Source organism: Vulpes vulpes, chromosome X (genome assembly GCF_048418805.1).
Source record: "Vulpes vulpes isolate BD-2025 chromosome X, VulVul3, whole genome shotgun sequence".
Lineage (NCBI taxonomy): Eukaryota > Metazoa > Chordata > Mammalia > Carnivora > Canidae > Vulpes > Vulpes vulpes.
In genome coordinates, this window is record NC_132796.1 from 8,834,728 (window position 1) to 8,857,116 (window position 22,389).

At 43.4% G+C, this 22,389-nt stretch overlaps 1 protein-coding gene across 4 annotated transcripts in view; it reads left to right on the plus strand.

The window, feature by feature from the left end:
- FRMPD4 (FERM and PDZ domain containing 4) overlaps positions 1 to 22,389 on the plus strand; it is a 563,800-nt gene that overhangs the window by 225,214 nt on the left and 316,197 nt on the right. The gene's annotated exons all lie outside the window — the stretch shown is intronic.

A 22,389-nucleotide genomic window follows, 5' to 3' on the forward strand; every position in this document is an offset into this window, starting at 1 on the left:
TGATTGTTAGCAACACATGCAATTAGCTGATTAATGGATGAAAAAACCTTGTCTCTTTATACAATGGAATATTATTATTCCATCAAAAGGCATAAAGCATTGGTCTATGCATGACTGGATTGCACCTAGAAAATACTATGTCCTGTGAAGGAAGCCAGACACAATATACCACATATTCTATGAAATCATTTGTATGAAATGCCCACAATAGGCAAATCCATCGAGACAGGAACTGGATTAGTGATGGCCTAAGGCTAGAGGAAGAGAGAATGGGGAGTGACTATTAATGAATATGGGGTGATGAGAATGTTCTGGAATTATTGGTGATTGCTTCCACGACATTAGGAATGTGAAAAACACCACTCAATCCGCCAACTTTATGGCATGTGAATTATTTCTCATTCAAGATATGAAGTAATGTTATTTAAACCTTGCAGGTAACTGTCAGATATGTTATTTATTTTTTCTATGCAAATCTCTTAATTTACATAAATATTGTAGAATTGTTTATTAAAAGGAAACATATTTACACGTGTCGAGTGGCTATCGTATTTGACAGAAGAGATACAGAAGTTTCCCACCACCTCTGTAGGCTCCACTGGGTAGCATTCCTCAGTATAGAAGACGGTGTTTTACAGATAATAGGTTCTCAGAATATCATCCAGGCTTCTCTGCACAGTTCTTTTCTTGACTTCACTGCCAAGCCTGTACATTTGTTGAAATGACAGTTTTGAAATCATCTATGAGGCTTGTTTCAGCTCTAATAATAATCTAGGAATCTCTGTGGGAAAGAAAGAGTTTTTTCCCATCATCTATTTCAACTGTTCTGATTTTTAAAATTTTCCTTGGGATCTTTGGATATTTCAATCATGAGGTATTGCTAGAGGAAACTAATTTCATCCCAGTACAGGACACTTGCACTGTATTTAAATTAGACCGATGAACATTCTATTGATTTAAAAGTCACTTTCCGTTTGTTCCAAGGTATGTTTATGTGACTATTTCTAGGGCTTTGGCCATATTGTGGTTTAGTCTTCACCAGGCAGGCTATCATTTCAGTTAAAATGTCATTATATTATCTATAGCCAGCTCTGCCAGCATAAGAAAACACTGAGTTACTGTTTCTTTAGGCCTCAAAATGTCCAGGTATTTCAAAGGTAGTGCTGACTTCATTGTGATTTATTGATTTTTGAAGATACACTAAATTTTCAGGTTTTTAGGACTAATTTTGTAAATAACCTCATTATAAAGCGAATTTTTAAAAAGATTTTATTTATTTATGAGAGACACAGAGAGACAGAGACATAGGCAGAGGGAGAAGCAGGCTCCCCACGGGGGAGCTTGATGAGGGACTTGATCCCAGGACCCGGTATCTCAACCTGATCTGAAGGCAGACTCTCAACCACTGAGCCACCCAGGCGTCCCAAGACTTGTTGTTCATGTACTTCTTACAGACTCACTCTGTGAAATGACAGGGAGGGACCCTAAATGGATCTTGCTGAGTGAAAGAAGCCAAGTTGAAAAAGCTACATCCCATATGATTCCAGCTATATTACATTCTGGAAAAGTCAAAACCATGGAGAGATTCAAATGATCATTCACTGCAGGTTGTACCAAGGTGAGAGAGAGATGAGTTGTTGGTGCTCATGGAATTTTGACATCAGTGAAACTATTATGTATGATACTTAGATGGTGGATACATGACAATATACAGTTGCCCAAATCCATAGAATGAGTGATATAAGGATTGATCTCGAATGTTAATTTGAACATGGTTTAATAATGATGTGTTGTGGTTGGTTCATTGATCACATGAAATGCAGCGCTCTGCTTCAGGATGTTGATGTTAGGGAGCCTGTTCAGGGGCTGAAGGGAAGGTATGTGGCATCTTTGTCTCTTTTTTTCCCATTTCTCTATGCAACTAAAACTGCTATAAATTAAGATGTGTATTTACTTGAAAAACTCAAGTCATTAAAAATCTGTAACATAATTGAATATGCAATTCTTTAAAATTTTTATTTTATTATCATTTTTTCAGTAGGCTGCACACCCAATTGTGGGACTTGAGATGGAACATCCTTCTCTCCCTCCCCTCCCAGATCAAAAGTCACATTTTCTACCAACTGAGCCAGCCTTGTGCTCCATGTTATTATTTTTCTCATTCAATTCAGTAGCATACCAGGTATGATATAAATACAGATTTTTGTTTTACTATTTTTTCTCTTTGTATATTTGAATAAGGAATTGTAGTGATGTCAAATAAATTAGTAGACATCTTCTCAGTAATGGATGTAAGAAATTATCTTAAATTATGGGCAAAAATCCTTCATATTTTCATTGGAAAGATGTGGCCTTAACGTTTTAAAAATTATTTAGCTCTATTCAAAGAGTGAAGAAAGTAGTAACTAGCATATTAAATGAGGTTTATGTTCCAGGCCTTGCTACGTTAAGTCCTATATATATGTGATACTTCATCTAATCCTGACAACTCTGTCAGGTAGGTATTAGTATTCTTTTCTTCCAGATAAATGTTAACTGGAGCATGATATATAGCATCTGTGGTCTGAATTATAAGTGTCTTCGAGTCAGATATTGATCCAGGTTACCCACCTCCAGGAGAGCTGGTCATGGCATTGGGTGACATCCACTGTTGCCCCAGCCGATGAAACTTCATGTAATTGTAGATAATGCACCTCCTGGTGCTCACATGGCCTGGCAATTTACTTGGGTCTTTACAATGTCTCTCAGAATAGGGAGCATAGAAAAAAACAATTGTATTTCAGGACCCGATGTGAGCATCCTGAGCTCTGAAGACACTGACATAATATACATACTGTACAGTTCACCCATTTTTAGTGTATAAGTCAATGGTTTTTTTTAAGATTTTATTTATTCATGAGACACACACACATACACACACACACACACACACAGAGAGAGAGAGAGAGAGAGAGAGGCAGAAACACAGGCAGAGGGAGAAGCAGGCTCCATACAGGGAGCCCAACGTGGGACTTGATCCTGGGTCTCCAGGGCTGAAGGTGGTGCCCTGGGCTGAAGGTGGCGCTAAACCACTGAGCTCCCCGGGCTGCCCAAGTCAATGGGTTTTTAAAGAATGTATTGAGTTGTGAAAGCATCACCATAATCCAGATTAGGATCTCTTGTGCATTTACTGTCAATACCTGTTCCTATGTATAGTGCTGGCATGTACTACTCTTCTTTCTGTTTCTGTACATTTAAACTTTCTGACCAGTTTTGGTTGTTACAACCAAGCAGGATGTCCATTGTGACTGCCTTCTTTCTCGTAGCATAATATTTTGGAGGTTTATATATGCTGCTGCAACATGCATCAGCACTTTGTTCTTTTTTATTGCTGAATTGCATTCCATTGAATGGATATACCACAGTTTGGTGATCCATTCTCCACTTTATAAATATATGTTTCTCCCATTTTTTTGGCTTTTAGTTATAATACTGCTGATATTATTTTTTTAACTTACTGATACTTTCCCAAATGATGTAATTAGCACACAATCTTTCATCTCTCTTACAAGCCTCTCCTATCCCCCATACCTCCTGTGTGTGGACCAGGAATAAACAGAGACTCCCAAGGCCATCGGGAATCTCTCTTGCCTGGACCAAATGACTTCTGAGTCAAACTCCAGGTCTGTTGGATGCTAAATTCAAAATGCTGATGCATTTGGAACAGTGACTATGTTATGTTGTATATTTTCCTGTGCTCTTTGTTGACAATAGAAATACCATAGTTCCCATATTGGGGGCTTCATGTATCCACTTTAAAGGATTGTCCAGTAAAGGCACTCATGTTGCCAGACCCTCAGCTTGTCATTTATGTCGACTTCATAATTCATCTTAAAGATTCCCAAATCATAATTCTTATAGGTTTTTTTAAAAAAAGGTTTTATTTATATATTCATAAGAGACACAGAGAGTGAGGAAGAGACATAAACAGAGGGAGAAGCAGGCTTCCTTTGGGGAGCCTGCTGCGGGAATCAATCCCAGAACCTGGGAATCACAACCTGAGCCCAAGGCAGACGCTCAACCCCTGAATCACCCAGGCATCCCCTTACGGGTAGTTTTACTCATCTTTTCAAAATCCTTTCCTTTGATAATTAATTTTAGACTTCAGTCATTGGGAGCCTCTGAGAGCAGTCTTTCCATACCATAATTGAAATTCAAGGAGGTAATAAATTGTGAAACAGAGAAAGAGAATTTAATTATAGTTCTCAAAGCAGAAAAGGATGGCTTCAAAAAGTCAGTGCTGCATGTCTGTATGAACAAGTGGGTGAAACTGTATTAAAAATGTTCAGAATGCAGGTTTCTCATGCTTGTTCTGTTTTTTATAATTTGATTTTTGCCTCACTCAATGTGCCATTCCTAATGACTTTTAACTGGATTTCTAGATAGACAGTACTTCCCTAACTTCAACAGTATTTCAAAATATGTTACATAGCTTGCCCTGAAGGGAACCACTGCCTGTAAAAAAAATTTTTTTGAACAAGGGTACGGAATGCTGGAAGCTATCATCAATGCTCGATGGGGAGAATGTGATGTCTGTTTCCGTGATGCTGCAAATGTGATTGCTGGTAGACCTATTAATAGTTCAGAGTTGATTTTTGACCTTGGATTTGTGAAATTAAAGAAGCCCTATAAAAATGGAGATGACCAAAATGAACTGAAGGAAATCCAGGGCACCTACCAGTCTTCTCTCATGAATATTTAGCATATTGTGTTTCAAGTCATAAATCAAAATAAGTGCATGTGTATACATAAATTTGTGTTTTGTCATCAAATCGTTTGAGAATATAAATATTATTTTGAAGCTAATCTGATTCAAAAGAAGAAATCCTGTAGGTCTGACTCTTCATCTTTCCACCATTTTGCTTGTTTGTTTTTTCTTTTTTTTTCATTTTGTTTGTTTAAAAGCAGACATTGATGTGTCACCTTCATGGTGGAGGGCAGGAAGTAGAGGAGGTAGTGTTCTTTCTGCTTTTACAACTGGTCCAAGCATTAGTGGCAAGGCTGGAGATTTCAGTGTCTTTATGTTACGTCGAAGTCTCCACTTGTGTATTAATGCCCAGAGTGGACTCTTCAGGCCTGTTGCTCTACAACATCTGTTGAGGGTGCCCCTTCTGATATTTACCTTTAGATTTAATGTTACTTTTTTATATTTAAATATGTTTGGATGATTCAAGGATTGCTTTTGCTTTTTTTTAAAGATTTTATTTATTTATTCATGAGAGAGAGAGAGAGAGAGAGAGAGAGAGAGGCAGAGATACAGGCAGAGGGAGAATCAGGCTCCATCCAGGGAGTCTGATGGGGGACTCAATCCCGGGTCCCCAGGATCATGTCCTGGGTCGAAGGCTGGCGTGCTAAACTGCTGAGCCACCCAGGGATCCCTGCTTTTGCTTTTAATTTTAGTTTTCTTGTAAGCTTAACTGGCAGAAGTTATAAAAGTAATGGTTCAAGTATGTACCTTACCTGTAGGAGTTGATCTTTAAACAATTGGATATTTTAGATATGTACTCAAATTTTATCAGCTGTTTGTGCCTCAAGTGTGAATGGGTTTACATAATTTTTAAATTATGAATATGATTCGGATTAAGGGCCACTGAGATGAAATTCCAATTGCTATAACACTTTGCAAAAGACTGTCCTGCTCTGTAAGTTGAGTTGGGTGAAAAAAAATGTATGGTTTATTTGGACATATGGGGATGGTTTCATGGAGGACAACCATCCATGGATGTATGTTGGCAAGCCCAATGTATTCAATCTTATTTTGTATATTGAAATTAAACATGTAGGACAAAATGAAGGAGAAAATATTCCTTTGTCATGTATACAAATTCCAATTTTGATCTTGTGTGATTCACTATTGGTCGCCAGTACTTTTAGTTGTTAAGTGTGGTCACAAATTGGCAATTAGAGTTCAGTTAAAGGTGAGCGGAGGTGGGAAAAGTAGTCATGTAGGGCAAGTTGTAGAAATTTCTTTTCATCTTCTGAACAACTGAACAGTTGCTATATTGTTATCATGCTTGGGTTACTTCCTGACATTTCTTTAGTTGCTAAAAAAACTGGTTGGTTGCCAAATATTGAGTGCATGCTGCATGTTCTTCCACAGAGAAGGTGACCTTACCTTGAGACCACAATTTTAAGAAATAAGTATATTCGAGAATTAACATATTGATCAGGCAATATAATTTTTTCCTGATAGTCCCATTTTCCATGTTCTTCCCCCCTCCCCCCATCAGGGGACAACAGAGCTATCTGTGGCCCCTTGTGTTTTGTGTTTTTGCTCCTGTATTATGTAAAGAAGAAGCCAGTAAGTATTTCGGAGTCTGCAGACCTAGGTGGAGCTCTGAGCTTTTCGGGAATGATCACCAAAATACTAAAATTACCCTTGTTTTGTCGCCTAGAGTGATTTAAAGGAATGTGGAATTTCTCTGTAAAAAAGAAAAAAAGTTAATGCAATGGAATAGTTGAGTTTAATGGCCTTGTCTTACAAAATAATGGAAATCAGCTTTTTTTCTTGAACTCTTTGAGACTGTGATCCTGACATTGCATTTTTCTGACCCTCACATGTAAGGTAATTGTAAAGAATATTTATGTATTGCTTAAGAGATGGCTTTTTACAAACAGCCAGAGTGATGAAAGTTCAGTTGGGGTATTAAGGACATCTTCCTTATACAATATATAAGCAATAAAAGAAAATCGTCATGGAGAATGATGGGTATGACAGCTCTGGAAGGATTCCAGGCTGATCTTGACATCGACTCCGTGTGATAATTTAGAAATCACAGGAACAGGCTTTCCTTCATGCAGAAGAGCTGGCCGGTGAAACGCCTGGCTTTGCTGGGAACCCCGATCCTGTCTTTCTATTTGGGGTCTCGTAAGATCTGATCCTTTAGCTTTTTCTGTTTGTAGGAGAACGAGCTAGATGCACCTTTGAACACAGTGATTTTCAATTATTTTGGGGCATTTTCGCATTTTTGGATTATTATTTGTGCCTTGAGGACGTTGGATGTAGACGTGATAAGAGTATCAGTGTACTATGGCTGCTGTAACAAAGTGGTTGGGTTACCGTACCAGATAGCTATTCTCTCACAGTTCTGGATGGTCTCAGTCCAGCTTCCTGATGTTGGCAGGTATGTTCTCCCTGCGAAGGTTCTAGCCGTCAATCCTGCCATGTCTCTTTCTCCTTGTGAGGCCTCCAGGTATCATTCCCCTTATGTAAGCAGGATTCCAATTTCTGCATCTGTCTTCTGCATGCCCTTCTCCTGTGTGCTTTTCCTGTCTCTGCCTCCTCTTCTTTTTACAGATACGTGTCACGGAATATAGGGCCCGGTCAGTTAATCCAGGAGTTTTCTCATCGTGAGATCATTAACTTAATTATCTCGAAAACCCCTCTTCAAATAAGCTCCCAATCATGGTTACTAGGAGTTGGGACTTTTATGTTTCGGTGGGGGGGGGTCACAATTCAACCCACTGGACAGCATAGGAGAGTCAGATTAGTATTTAGTAGAAATCTGTCCAATGTTTTTCCTCCCCCCTCATCCAGGCGGTCTGAATCTTCTTTGGGTCTCTGCAAATATTACCAGGAAACTTTTTTTTTCTTTTTAAAGATTTTATTTATTTATTCATGAGAGACACAGAGAGAGAGAGGCAGAGACACAGGCAGAAGGAGAGGCAGGCTTCTCTAGAGGAGCCTGCAGTGGGACTAGATCCCGGAACCCCAGGATCATGCTCTGAGCCAAAGACAGATAGATGTTCAACTGCTGAGCCACCCAGGTGTCCCCACCAGGAAAGTTTACCTGACAACCTCTCTTCATCCTAACTTAGAGTCTCTTATACTTCTAAACTACATTTCTTTTAGTAGAAGATGTTCTTCTTTGAAAATATTTGCCTTGTTGGAATGATATAGTACTACAGGTACTGTGTCACGTAATAGCTAAATATTTGCAATTCTCCTGGGATATACAGTGTTCCAAGGACATAGGAATTAGCAGTGACCACACCTCAGTGTGAAAATCATAGTCGGGTACCCTCGGGGTTGATACCCTCCCGAGGCAACATCCTGCCATCTGGAAACCACCCTAAATACAATTGTGGGTATCTATAATTGCTGTCACTTGGCCCATGAAAGCACTCAGACACCCGAAGTTTGAGTCACTGTGAGGTGGTTCATTCCGTTGTTGTGCTGTGTTTTTAAAGAAGAATTTGACAGCCTCTTTAGGCAGTAAAGTGACAAGTTGTCAGCGTGACAGCCCAGAAAGTGGCATCTTGCAAATGGAGAAAAAGGTGATGCCCTTGGCCTTAGCTCCACATGGTTAGAAGCCTGAGAGCATATCAGGTGATCGAGAGCACTTTGGAATGAGGTCAGCAGACTCCTCAGTTCCATTCAAATATCTATGTTGCAAGTCCATTATATCCCACAAATTTCATTTGTTTATATTTGGCATGTCTTCGGTGTTGGAACCTTCAGTGTTTTCATATCAAGGGAAAAATGAAACCTTCATTTTCCCTCAAGATCACTAGAGAATCAGATACTCCACCCCACTTTACCACCACCCCTGCGATTCTAAAATGTATTTATGTCAGAAATTATGAGGTATATTATGGCTAATAGATCAGGAGATGATTGCTTCACCCTGGGGGTGATTATGGGAAGGGCATAATGGTCCAGTTTTGGAGAGGCAAATAAACAGGGTGGTTAGGGGTGTGGGCTTTGTTTTGGTTGGATTGCATTTGAGAAGTGTGCTTCCTGGCAGAGGGCCCCTTAGGAGGATTACAGACCATGAGGAGGGAAGAAGGGAGAGGCAGGGGCAGTCCTGGAGACCACTGGCTTGTCAAGGAGTGTCTGGCATATGTATGTAGCGCAGATGTTCAAACACCAATTTTACGGAAGCTTGATACCTGGCTAATGCACATACGATGTTATCAAAGTTCTCATCCAAAAGCAAGAAGCCAGTTTGGAACCTCAATGCCCCTATTACAAAGTAGCAGACTGGTCTAGGGAGGTTCATAGCTTCCATCGGTTGGAGACTACCTCAAGTATAGAGATACTCATTGATTGGCTGAGTCTTCCTCCCTCCCTCCCCTTATCTCTGTCACACCAGGCAAGGAAGCTGTACATGGAGCAGGCTTTCAGCTCCTCTAGTCCTGGTCTAGAGGCCTCTTAACATCCAGCAGGTGTTCTACCGAGATAGGACCTTTAATGTGATTCTTTATCTTTGCAAACAGCTCAAGTGACAACAGATCTAGGGCTTGCTTCCTCTAGACTTAGCTCAGGAGGGGAGACAGGAAGCCAAAGCCAGTAGATGCTGGCAGACGTGATTCAGCTGCTCAGGCTAAAGGATTCTTTGCCTTTTCTGCAGTTTCTTGATGCTGAGACTTTCTGTGGGACAATTTATAGGGTAACAGACGCCTGACGTTGGAGACAGAGGCCTAGGTTTTCAGTCAGATCCCTAGAACTTTGTTCAGTGGGGCCTTGGGCAAGACCTGCATCTCGGGCCTTGGTCTTGCAACTCTGAAATGTGCATGACAGTCGGGGCACGTTGCACGGGTGATGAGGTTGGTTTGGAAATGGTTCTGCAAAGAAGCCAGAGGTCTCGTCTTATATTTTTTGGTTTTGGTTCCTGGCTCCATCGTAGGAGAGACAGGCAGCTGTGAAATAGTGAGTTTGTTTGCAGCCTGTACGACTTCTGTTTTTCTCCTGCTTTTCCTCCATCCTTGGGCTCTGGTTCCTGGGGTCTGGAGCCTTCCTCCTGTCCTTCATGTGGGCCTGTCTCTTCGGGGTTAGAGCGCATTGTAGACTCCCACAGGTCCTTAGCCTCTGTTTGTCCTCATCCTCCTCCATCCTTCACAGTTCACCAGGCTTGACCCCATTCCACGAGGCTATCGCAGATGGGGGCTGGCTGGCCGCATCAGCTCGGGACCGGGCTGGCAGCCTTGAGCTGGGGACACGGCCAGGAGACAGCTAAGTGTTTAAGGGTCTTTTTATTAAGCCTTCCACCTCTTTCCTCTTGCCTTTGCCCTGTCTTATTTTCTGCTGCATTATTTTCTGCTTCATTTTCTTATTTTCTGCTACATTTCCTCCTTCCTAAGTCATTCCTGTTTTTCATTTGCTCACTCACTCATTCATTCAATAGCTCCACGCAGCAGGCTCTGTACCCGTTCCTGGAGATAGACAGATAAATAACCACTCTCTCGCCCTCAAAAGCTGAGATTCACAAATAAATAAGTAGTGGTCTTCCTTGCTGTTGTGAGAGAAAATTGTAGAAAATCAGTGCAGAGAGCTACTAAGGTGGCTCCGCCTCTCAGGACAACATCAGCCCCCAGAACCTTTGCATTGGGCCTGTAAAGCTTGGGAGGGGTTGGCCCAGCCAAAGAAGGGGTGAGGAGATGGCTATCAAGGGAAAGATTATCTAAGTCCAGCCTTGTTTTTTTTTTTTAAGATTTTATTTATTTATTTATTCATGAGAGACAGAGAGAGAGAGAGAGGCAGAGACACAGGCAGAGGGAGAAGCAGGCTCCATGCAGGGAGCCCGACGTGGGACTCGATCCCAGGTCCCCAGGATCACGCCCTGGGCTGAAGGTGGCGCTAAACCGCTGAGTCACCTGGGCTGCCCCTAAGTCCAGCCTTGTGAGGGTGGGAGCAGAAGTTAGAGAAGGCAAAGTTAGGGTGGGACCTGGGTGCCAGGGGACGTTATCCAAAGCTTAGCTGTGTGATGGAGAATCTCCTACACCATAACTGCGCATTCGAACTGTGCATTGCAGGCCATTGACATTGGGTAGGATTGAGCAGGGGAGAAAACTGAATCATGTGACATTAGGAAAACCCATCTCCAGTGGCAGTACAGAGGGCGGACCAGAGTGCTCAGAGACTAGTTTCAGAACCCACGTAGGAGGTTGGGGCTGTCGTCCAGAATAAAGATGAAAATAATGTACATTAGTCATGGCATTAGCAATCTTCCTGCATATATTGATTTATCACAAATGATGCAGCCTAAATGTGATCACACCCATCCAGGCCGGTCCCATGGGCCATATAACATGCCACATAACATGACAGATTATTTGTCAGATTAAGCAACATCAAATGGAGCAAAATTGCTCCCTGTTCGGATTCACATAGGAGTGGGCATTGGCTCTGATCAGCACATGTCTGAGTGGAGCTTGCCAGTGGCTTTGGCTGCATTGAATGAAATCTGCAGGGGCTGTGGGGACCCGTCCTGGGGCACTGGGCTGAGACTGACACTGTGAGCCAGTGACTGCTGAGGGACGGAGGAAGGGGCTGCTAGTGCCTCAGCCAAATGAAGGGAGAGCCACACTTCGAGGCCGAGGGAAGCCCTACTGCAGAAACCCTGGGGTGGCTGCCGTCCCGACCACCAGCCCAAAGAGGTTCAGACTCAGCCCAGAGATAAAAGTGGGTACCCTGATGCTGTCCTTGCTCGGGTGGCCCCTTCTTGTGTTCTTCCTTCCTCTGGGTGGGCTGTCATCTGGAAGCTAGAAGGGTGGAAGCATAATCTAAGAGCTGGCACGTGTACTAAATGCTCCATGTGCCAGGACACTTGGCCTTTCTATGTACATATGTTTACCTGTAAGTGCATTAAAATAAGGGTTTAATAACAAAAAAGGGGGGTGGGGGACTGGACCTTTGCTTTTTCCAGCCCATGGCCTGTTCTCACTGGGCATGGGTGAACCAGTACGGAAATCCACAACCTTGCTTTTAAATTCCCTTACCTGACCCGAATCGGTGTTACAGGAACAGAGTATCCAGAAGTTCTCAGATGTTCTTAGAAACTCCAAGGTCCCCTGGCCCCGTTTTTGTGTGTTGCCTTCATTCCGGGCTGTCCTGAGTCTTCCTCCCCGCGGGTGGGGAGGCTTGCATCCTCCCCGGCCCAATTGGGCCAGCTGGGCCCGCGCTGCGCCACCATCCCAGGGCCTTCCCTGTGGCCTGGTGTCTCTCCTGCAGCCGTTGAGCACTTGTGTCCCGAACCCCCCAGCAGCTGCCCGCAGGCCTGCTGTGCACTTTGGTGAGGGCGTGGTGGCTGAGCCAGGGGTGGGTGGCTGGGGATGGGGGGGGTAGAGGGGGGGAGTGGGGGGGTGGGGGCTGGCGGGGGGGCTGGGCGCACAGGGAGCCCCACCGTGGAGCTGCTGCAGAGGTGGGGGCCAGTGATGGTGGTGGGCGCGGCAGTCATACGGGGTGCTGGTGTCCATGCCAATGGGGCTGAGTCGAGAGCCTTTCGGGAAGTAGAACTGAGGCACACGGTCGGGGATTAGATATGGAAGGGAGAAAGAAGGCGGCGTCAGGGAGCAAGGGGCTGCGAGGGTCCTCGGGGGCTTTGTCCCGTGCACGTGGGACCCCAGTGGAACAGGCTTACAGTTGGTACACCTGCCCTAGAAACAATAGCCGGGGCCCCTGGGTGGCTTCGGCAGATGAGCGTGGCATTACTGGTTTCCGCTCAGGTCATCATCTCGTGGGTTGTGTGATCCGGCTCCGTGGCAGGCTCCGTGCTCAGGAGGGAGTCTGCTAGAAGATTCTCTCCCTCTGCTCTCTCTCTCGCTCGCTTTCTCAATAAATATTTCAACAAACAGAGAATCAAAAGAAAATCCTGTTAGGAGGCTCGTGTCCCTGACACCCCCACCCCTTAGCTCTCTCTCTCCAGACCACCCCCGAGCCCCCCAGCTTCCGCGTTGATTTGAGCTTCCGTACAGATGCCATCGCTAATGCAATGACTTTATTTTTTTTTTTTAAGATTTTATTTATTTATTCATGAGAAACAGAGAGAGAGGCAGAAACACAGGCAGAGGGAGAAGCAGGCTCCATGCAGGGAGCCCGACGTGGGACTCGATCCCAGGTCCCCAGGATCAGACCCTGGGCTGAAGGCGGCGCTAAACCGCTGAGCCACCCGGGCTGCCCTAATGCAATGACTTTAAATTGCCAATCCATTCGAGTTGCCCAGAACTTGGCATTTCCCCTGTGGGTCTCATGTAACGGTTCTTAGGTGCTAGCACCCGGGCTAGAGCAAGTGGCTGTAGCTCCGTGCCTCAGTTTCCCTCCCCCCACAACCCTGGAGGCAGGCACTAATAGAGGTGCAGCATGTAGAACAAAGAGACCTTGCAGCCCACTGCTCAAGCCTTTACTTTTGGGGGAGCTGGAGATGCACGTGTGTATAAGACATCATGAGGGAGGCTGAATACAAGGTACCCCTGAAGGAGGCGAAATCCGCTCACACAGATTATACGTGCCACATTCTTTTTAATTAAGTGAAGGCCAGTTGTAACCCGAAAAAGGAAGGAAATCAAAAAAGAATAGTTGGCAGATCACTAGCTAGTGAGGGAACATGTTTTACATTTTCTTCTGTTGTTTTGTTGTTGTTGTGTTTTTTGTTTTGGTTTGGTTTCTTTGCCAGTCAGTGGATTTAAAACATTTAAACACAACCTGTTCTCTAAAAACATTATTATATGTGGGAAAAGCTATAAGTTACCACCCAATTAACAAAGAGTATATGATAAATTCCGACTGAATTTAAATGTTTTCTGTGTCTTTGTCTCTCCTTCTCCCTCCCTCCCTCAACCCTGCTTTAGAAACTAGCCCTAGAACACAGCGTTTGCATTCTGTGCTTTTGGTAGACTCCTGCTTTCCAAGGGGCACCCCGGTCTATGTAAGGGCGTTTGAAAATTAAACTCAAAGTTCCTTTCATTTTGACAATTTATTAATTTATGAATTCAAGCAAGTATTTGGAGTCGCACAGATTTATCTATATACCATTTTTCCCCAAACAGTATTTTGGCACTTGGGTTGTATTCTGTAATTATTTCAGGCCTCCTTTTCATATGAATTGATTTCGAACTCAACACGTTTGCTTGGGTTTGATCCTGTCACAACCCAAAGAGGATAAATCACACTGGCCCTTGTGTAATGGAGGGTGGGAAACAGATTCATGTGCATAACTATACTAGGTGAGGGTGTCATAGGTCTGTGTAAAATGCCCGAGGCATTCTGGGGCGGCTGCAAGGAGGTGGCATTTAATTTGAGCATTGAAAGAGAAATATCTAGGAGTTCAGTAGTAGGAGAGAAATGGAAAGGATCTCATATGTGTGGGAACCTGTGTCATAAAAAAGGGCCTTACTCATAAAATGAGCCTTATTTTCAAGGAACTTAGCTGATGGAGCATGAGTGCTAATGAGAGAGTAAGGGTGAGGCCAAATTCCAACGGGCCTTGTTGCTTAAATGCTAAAAGGTTTAGACTGTCATTGTGAGTCATCTAAATCATCAATTCAGAGTATTGATTCTCCTCCTGTATTTTATATAATACATAATTTTTGCCTCCTTTGTAAGACTTAATGGGTCTATTTTGGATTGGCCAGAACTTTTGCTTGTAAAAGAGTTTTCTAGTATTGAGCAAATGCTCTTTCTCTCCCCATAATGTTCACCTTTATTTTATTTTTTTTAATGTTCACCTTTAAAAGAAAAAAAAAATCCATGCTGTTCCACAGTAACATAATTCACGTGTCCACAGGGAATTTGCTTCACATTGGCGCCTTTATTCATAGATTTTGTACTGGGAAGGTTTGATGAAGAAAAGCAACAAAAAAGCCGAATGGGTTGGGAGTCTTTGTAGCTATTTCAATCCTGGAAGGTCCCTCGGTAATCCAGGAATGCAGAGCCCTCTTCCCTTGGGTTTGACCCTGTGGGGGCAGGAGCCCTTGCTGGGGGCAGTAGACTCTGCTGCCAACGCCTTGCTGTGAGTGTTCTGTGTAGCCCCAGGCAGATGTGGTCGGGGGAACAGGTAAGGATTCTGGAAGACACCTCCAAGATGTTACAGGTGTCTTAAAGACAGGGATTTGGTGAGAATAAGCAAAGCTTCTTGAGATCCTTGGGCTATAATCAGAATTCTTCCAGTTTCCAACATTTCTACAATTGCTGGAATCCAAAACTCTTCTCTTAAACATATTTGTAATATGTGTTTGATTGCTTTGTGTTCAGGGATTGTATCCTTAAAAATATTTCGGGCCCAGAATGCGGCTGTATGTTTAGGAAACTACAAAAACAGAGCCAAGTCTACTTTGTTGTCTGGGGAGCTGGGTCGCATATGAATATTATTGCCGGGAGGAAGTTCGCTCTCCTGGTAAAGTGTGTTTACGGTTATGAGACAGGGAACTCGGTGATAAATTATGTGTCCCTTTTGGCCTTGACTGCTGGGCTCGTTTACATTAGATTGCCACAGTGGTCTTCAGTTTAGGTTTTCTTGTAAAATGATCTCCTTTCTCTTGCTTTGCATTTCATATTTTTATACCTATTTTAGTGTTCTCTTAGTATGGTTGTTTCTTTGTAGAAGTTATGTCAATAACCTGTAGACGGCAAGCAATGAATTAGCTCCCCACATCCCATTACCTCGTGTCCCCTGTCCCTACCAAGTCACATCGAGATTATACGGTGATGATTACATCTGATAATTATGTGGACCAAGATAACGTGTGAGAGGCAGGTATGATGAGAAGAAGGGTGTGGTGGGCAGAAGCATTGCAAGTAGAGAAGAAATGTCCCTAATTAAAGGTTATTTCCAAATTAACTTACTTGTAGCTTGGAGAACAGAGCCTGATTTTCCTGTATTCAGAGTTTGTTTTGGTTCCATTTTAATATCAGTATGTCGAAGGTTTCAGTGAAACCAGCTTGTTCTGAAGTTGTGATAATGATGATTACAAGCATTTATATGCCGCTCACTCAGATTCCTGCTTTGCAGAGTCTTGCTTCTGAATAGAATCCACGAGAAATCCCCTGGTTAGCAGGTAACTGAGGCTCAGAAAGGCTCCAGTATTTGGTCCAAGGAGGCCATTGAATGGGTGTGCCCGCCTGGGTGTTTACAGGAAGGCAGGAGGGCTCCCTGCCCTCAGGCCTAGGGACCTTCATGGCACAGACCCCATGGCACATGGGGTTTCTGAGAAGAGGAAGCAGATGCCAAATGCTTAGCACAGTGGCTGGCACGTGCCATCAGTATATATGCCTGTGATAACAGCGAAGAGTAAATAGGAGTTCTGGGCCCAGATGTAGTGAATAAAATTACAGGCTGCTCAGTGAAATTGAATTTCAGATAAACAAATAATTCTTTTTCGCACTAGTGTGGCCCATGCAGTGTTTGGGACATATTTCTACCAAAGAGTATTATCCGATGTATCGTTTGGGAGATATGCTAAAACCTTCTCAGTTAAACAATAAGCATCATATTTAGGCAGGCATTCTGTGCTTCATCTTACAATCCAAAATAAGAACAAATGGCGGAGTGGTAGCCTGTGAAAAATGCTTGAGATTCTTCCAGAAACACCTCTGGTTCCCTCTGCAGAAGACTCACCCACTCAGTGTCCCTTGTGCTGACCCACGAGAAGCTTGGATTCCATCAGTTCCTTGAGTTTATTTGGATCTCTGGTCTCTATGCTTCATTTAACGGCCCTGACAAGCCACCTCCTGGTATTTGACCTATGGTAACTTTTGGGCATTGCTGGATACCTGTCAGCCTTACAGTGCTGCTTCCCATCCTTGCTTGAATGTTAGGAACACCTGAGGATCTTTTAAAGATTTTTATTCATCTTTATTTTGGAGAGAGAACCCCACCTGAGGATCTTTTACAAATCCTGATGCCCTGGTCCCAGCTTGACCAATTATGTCAGTAATTGGGGGATAAAAGGCATGAGTATTCTTTTTTTTTTTTTTTAAGATTTTATTTATTTATTCATGAGAGACACAGAGAAAGAGAGAGGCAGAGACACAGGCCACAGGCGGAGGCAGAAGCAGGCTCCACGCAGGGAGCCCGACCCCAGGATCACACCCTGGGCTGAAGGCATGCACCAAACCCTGAGCCACCCAGGCGTCCCAGGCATGAGTATTCTTAATGCTTCCCACGTGATTCCAATGCCTTACCTGTGATGCGCTCCACCTACTAGGCGCACCGGCCCTCTGTATCCTTGGCCCTAAGGCAAGGATGTCAACCCCTCCTAGCCCCTTCTCTGTTGTTTTTTCTAGCTTTCTGATTCCATACTGGATCCCTCATCTTCCAAAGTTGAATTCTTGCTAATGTTGCGAAACCAGGTACGCTGGGTCCTCCTAGTACCCTGTCTTGGCTAGACCGTTGCCTCTGACTCTAGGTTCTGGAACTCGGGCCCGCACATGGTTAATAAAATTTGAATAGACTCCTAAGAAGATCCATAGCATTTTCCCGTTTTGTCCTGTGCTGACAGAGCTGTGCTTCCTTTCAGTAGAGCTTCAGGCACTACCTCAGAGAGGGCAAGTGGGCTCAGAGGCAGAAAGTGTCCCTGTCTGAATAAATGGTGACATATCAGTCCTAGAGCACCATAGGGCCTTGTCACCATCTAGGAAAGTTCCCTAACCACCCCCCAACCCCCCGGGACCAAGAGGTGCCCAGATATAACAGAGAGGCCCTTTTGAACTTTGTGTATCAGCCCCGCTGAGTTCAGTCTTCTTGCTGCCCTACCAGATTATTCTACAGTTACAGGGCCCTTTCGTTTTGTTTGGATTCCTCAGGTTGCAAATGCATAAGCAAGCCCTGGATTTGTAAAGTCTAGTGTATAATCACAATATGCTTGTTTTCTCCGGGCAAGTTGACTCCCCTCACTGTGTGTTCTGCTGAATTATTGGAGTCTGTAACTGATTGCTTCCTTGAAAGAAAAGAACTCATTTTTCCGGGAGAATGTTACATTTCCCTTGCTTTAACCTGGGTATTTAAAAATGCAAATTCTCGTGACATTCTGTTGCCTTCTTTGCATTTCAATGATTGTGGAGCCTTTAAGAAAGATCAGTCATTAAGTACTAATCAGATGCTGATTGCTTAAACTCTACAAAGTGTTTGATTTTAAAAACCTCAGTTCCAGATAATAAATGGTGGGAGTTTATCAAAGCAAGTGGCATATACTTTGCCTCTCTATTTTGATTCAGATGTGTAACAATTTCTACCTGCTGGTTTAAATTGGCCCGAAGAACACCTTTTGTGTTAAGCCCACTCACAGCTAGAAGGAACCAACATCAACCTGACAATAAAATAATATCTCCCCACTAAACAAAGTCAAAAAGCCAATGGGACAAATTGTTCTGTCGATAATCCAAAGCCGAATCTGTGTGGTCTCCTGCTATTTTTAGAACTTGAGGGGAAAAGAATCCTCCTTATTGTAAAAATGATACAATTAAATATGAAGTCGGCCACTGGGAAACTCAGAGTTCCCTTTGAGCACCATTTTGCAGGCCGGTTTTCCTTTTATTAAAGCACAAAATGAAGCTTACAAAGGTGGCAGTGCTTCAAAGGCGGACCAGAGAGTTCTGTTTGCGGGTAACCTCCACATAAGGGGGCAGTTGGTGGTTCCGGCAACCTGCTTTACCATCTGCATGAACTTGGGAAGTGGTTTGACCTCATTATGCTAGAATACAGAAAACCTCTGATTTTGCTGTCCCTTAATTTATCGATAGCCTTAAATTCAGGTCAACATTCTTTATAGTTGTGTTGGATTTCCACAATGGGAACTCTGTAGATTTTTTTGGAGTGAAAGTATTCTAATTTAATAGGAAAGGAGATTAGTACTCAGAATGGATAGACTTCAAGAAAATCAAGGTGAGCATTTTTACATCTTGACAAAGATAGGAATCTTGGACTCCATTTTGAGACTAGATGGGAGAGAAGTGTCGTCTAGGTATAGAGTTAGAAAACTGAAGTTCACACGGAAAACAATTTTCCTGTTGACCCATGCCGGAACGATCCATGGGGAACTTTCACTAATTTCTTTCCCAGCCCCCTACCCCCTATCCCTCCACCCCTGGCCTGGTCCACTCTGCTTGGTTTTCACTATGGTAAGCCTCATGATGCAGTCAGCTGGAGAGCAAAATGTAACAGGGTGCCACAAAAAGGCCCCAACTAGATACTACAATATCTTAACACAATATGTAAACACATCAAAATGACTGTGACAAAATCCAAGATAAACAAAATATCAGCGTTTTCAATAAAGACAGAATCCTATTTGGTTGAAACAATGGGAAAGTGAGATATGCAGGGTCATGCACCTGCAAGGTTGGAGACGATATGTGTGTGTGAGAGAGAAAATGTTTATATTTTGGTAGTTATTGATCTTTTTTCTTGGTGGATGGCATATATGGAGTGGTGGCAGCTTGGTATTCACACCACCTGGCACTCCGGGCCCCCCACCTCCCAACCCCATTCCTCCAAATAGAAGAGATGACTTGATTCTCTGCCCCACCCCCCCATCTCAGTTCTTTGATTTCTTTCACTACGTTGCCTCACTTCCTTCAATATGTTCGAATACCCTTGAAGACAAAGATCTTGCCTTCCTTGCCTGTGGATTCAGAGTGAATCCACTGTGTGGATTCTGTGTGAAGCTAACACAGTGTCCGGCAATGATTTGTACCCTGCTTCTGCCTCTACCCCATCGGGCTTAGAATCATGTTCCAAGACTTTCGGTGTTCCTGTGCTGACCTAGTGTCTTTCTGGGCGTGGCTTGTCTATCCAGCGTCATCTGTGGCAGTGGTACGGATTACTCCCCTGGGATGAGCCACATAAAGGAGGAAGTGTGCCAAGAGGATGGACGTGTTTGTAGCAGATCACCCACCTAGGCCACTGGCATTGCTGGTTCATCAGAGATCTGCTGTTGAACAAATTGCCACTAATTGAGTAACTTCATGGGTAGTGCCCATTGATTCGCTCACAAGTCATTCAAGTCAGAAGTCCTACGTGTTGCAGCTGGATTTTCTGCTTAGGGTCTCACCTGGCTAAATTCAAGATACCCACCAGGATTGGGGCCCACAGTCTGTAGTGTGGTTGGGTGTTGCTCCAGGCTCCCTGTGTGTGGGCAGAAGTCCGCTCTTTGTGTTTCTAAGATGAGGAGGCCGTTTCCTGACTCACACTTCCTTTATCTTCAAGCCAACAATGGCTCACTGGATCCTCTTCAGGCTTTCAGTGTCTGACTTCCTCTTCCTGCTTTTCTTTTGCCCATTAGTGCTTATGTAATTCCATTGGACCCATTCAGGCCAGCCAGGAGCCTATTCCTAGTAAACAGCCAGCTGATTAATAACCTTGCATTAATACCCTTACTGCAGGTACATCTGCAATGTCTCTTTTGCTACCTACCAAAAACCACAGTCTGATAGCTGAAGGTGAAGGACATGGGAGGCAGCCAGGTATTTGCAGTTTCTCGTGGTAGTTCAGGGACCAATCATATTTGGTGTCGTCTTAGATTCTCTCCTTAAGTTATTTGGGAAGACTAGGTTCAGTTGTTAAGAAGCACTGGGATATTCCTTATGGGTCTCCCATCCCTCTTGTTGAGGCCTGCAATGTCATTTCATGGGATTTTGGCTGAGGTATTCCTATAGGAAATGAGGAAAGCCATCCTGAGTTCTAAGAACATGAGTCCCATTTCATCTGGTCTGGAGGGATGATCTATTATTCATTTCTTTGTCTGCTGATGGGCAGAATGGAATATGGCCCATGGGAGGCAGTCTCAAAATACTGATGTCAAGAAATCAATAAATGAATTGATCAATTCCAAGAATGTACTATCAAGAGTTTTTGAGCCGATACTTATTGTCACCATTTCCTAACCACTGTTTCCATATTCGTCGACATGTTGGAAGGCATCTCCGATTTTCTAACCTATCTGTGAGCAATCATAATCATAAGTAAATGGGTTTGGAATGTTGGCCTAAAAATGTCCTTTCCTAGTCATTGATGCTAACTATGCATCTACGTCTCCATTGCGCCACTACTCACGCTTCCCAGTCTTACACTAATGGTTTGGATATCTGTGCCAGGATTAGAACTGGAATCGGTATACTTTGGCCTATTGCTAAGTCTAAGGACCAAGTTGATTTTATTTTAACATAGTGATTTATGAAATATTGGTTCAAATATCTTAATGAGACTTTTAAGTTCTCATTGACTTATAAGCTGTGACTTAATACATCATTTGATATTTATTCCCATGATCTCAATGCACGCGCGTGCGCACACACACACACACACACACACACACACTCCCTGACTCACCCGAACACACACGAACACACATTTTCTTAGTCCGTGGAGGACAAATAGGCTACAGTTTCAAAGAGACCCATAGAAGGTAATGTTGCCATTTAACAAATGTTATGCTCAGTTTTGTACTGTACTAGATTTATCCTTTCTTTTTCAAAAATGTCTTTCTGTACAGTAGAATGCACAACAGAAATCCCAAATAATAATAACCCCGTCTTAGGTACCCTAATCTAGGGAGTTGTGTCAAGCTTGATTGGTAGATGTGAGAATTCTGGTCATTTGAAAGACATTGATTTTGTCATACATTATTTATTCGGTGAATTCTTTATAAATTAACATCTGTTTTAGGCATCATTTTCTCGCGAGTGTGATTAGCATGACATTCCAGAGATGTGCAGAAACCCTCAGTACAGTGATCAAATAGTTTCTTGACTTGCAGATTGGAGCAGCATGCCTTCCTTCACAGTGGCATCATTCAGCATTCCCTGTGAAATATGGCCCAAGATCCAAACTGCTTCCTCCCAGCGGGGTGCTTGCTCACCTCTGTCCTGTCTCTGGCAGCCTCCATCCTCTCCAAGTCCTGTAACAAAAGTCACAGGACAAACTCCCTTCTACATGCAAACGCATGTGTCACAAAGGTCCCTGTGAGGCCACCCTGTCCTGGATGCCTGAACTTAAAGGCCCTTAGTATCACACGGCCATGCAAATTTCATTTTCAAACCATGCTATTCAATGGGGGCAATTTGGAGGAGGAAGAATGAGCAGTGTAATAGTAGTGTCTTTTCAACTCAATCAATTATGGGCTCGATGTGAGGGGGACATGTAAAATTAAATGTACGAAGCAGACCGGCTTTCCATCACTGCTGGTAGCAGGTCGTTTTAATCAGATGGGATGTTGGCTGTGGCCTGGTAGGCACGCGTTATTATGTTATATAACATCACACACTTTTTGTACAGTGGGTTTTTATGAAGCTTGTATTTAATGTTATATATCAAAGACGAATTAAAGCTATGGTGGTCTGTTTTCATGAATCCATTTCTAATTGAAGGCCCACAGAGCAGTTACTTGTCAGGATAAAGCTTACGCACCACAGTACATCTGGTGCTCGTTTTTTCCCGGTCTGGAAAGTTGCTGATTAAAAGAGAAACGCAAAACCGGGCCGAGGCTGCTCACTCAACATTTCTGTCCCCCTCTGCATCCCCGGGTGCATATGGATGCTTGCAAAAGGTGTTTCTCTTAGCACAGGACGTCACAACGGTTCAGGGGCATGGGAGCGTGTGCATCGGAGGTTGGCTTAAAGTCACGGTGTTTGCAGAA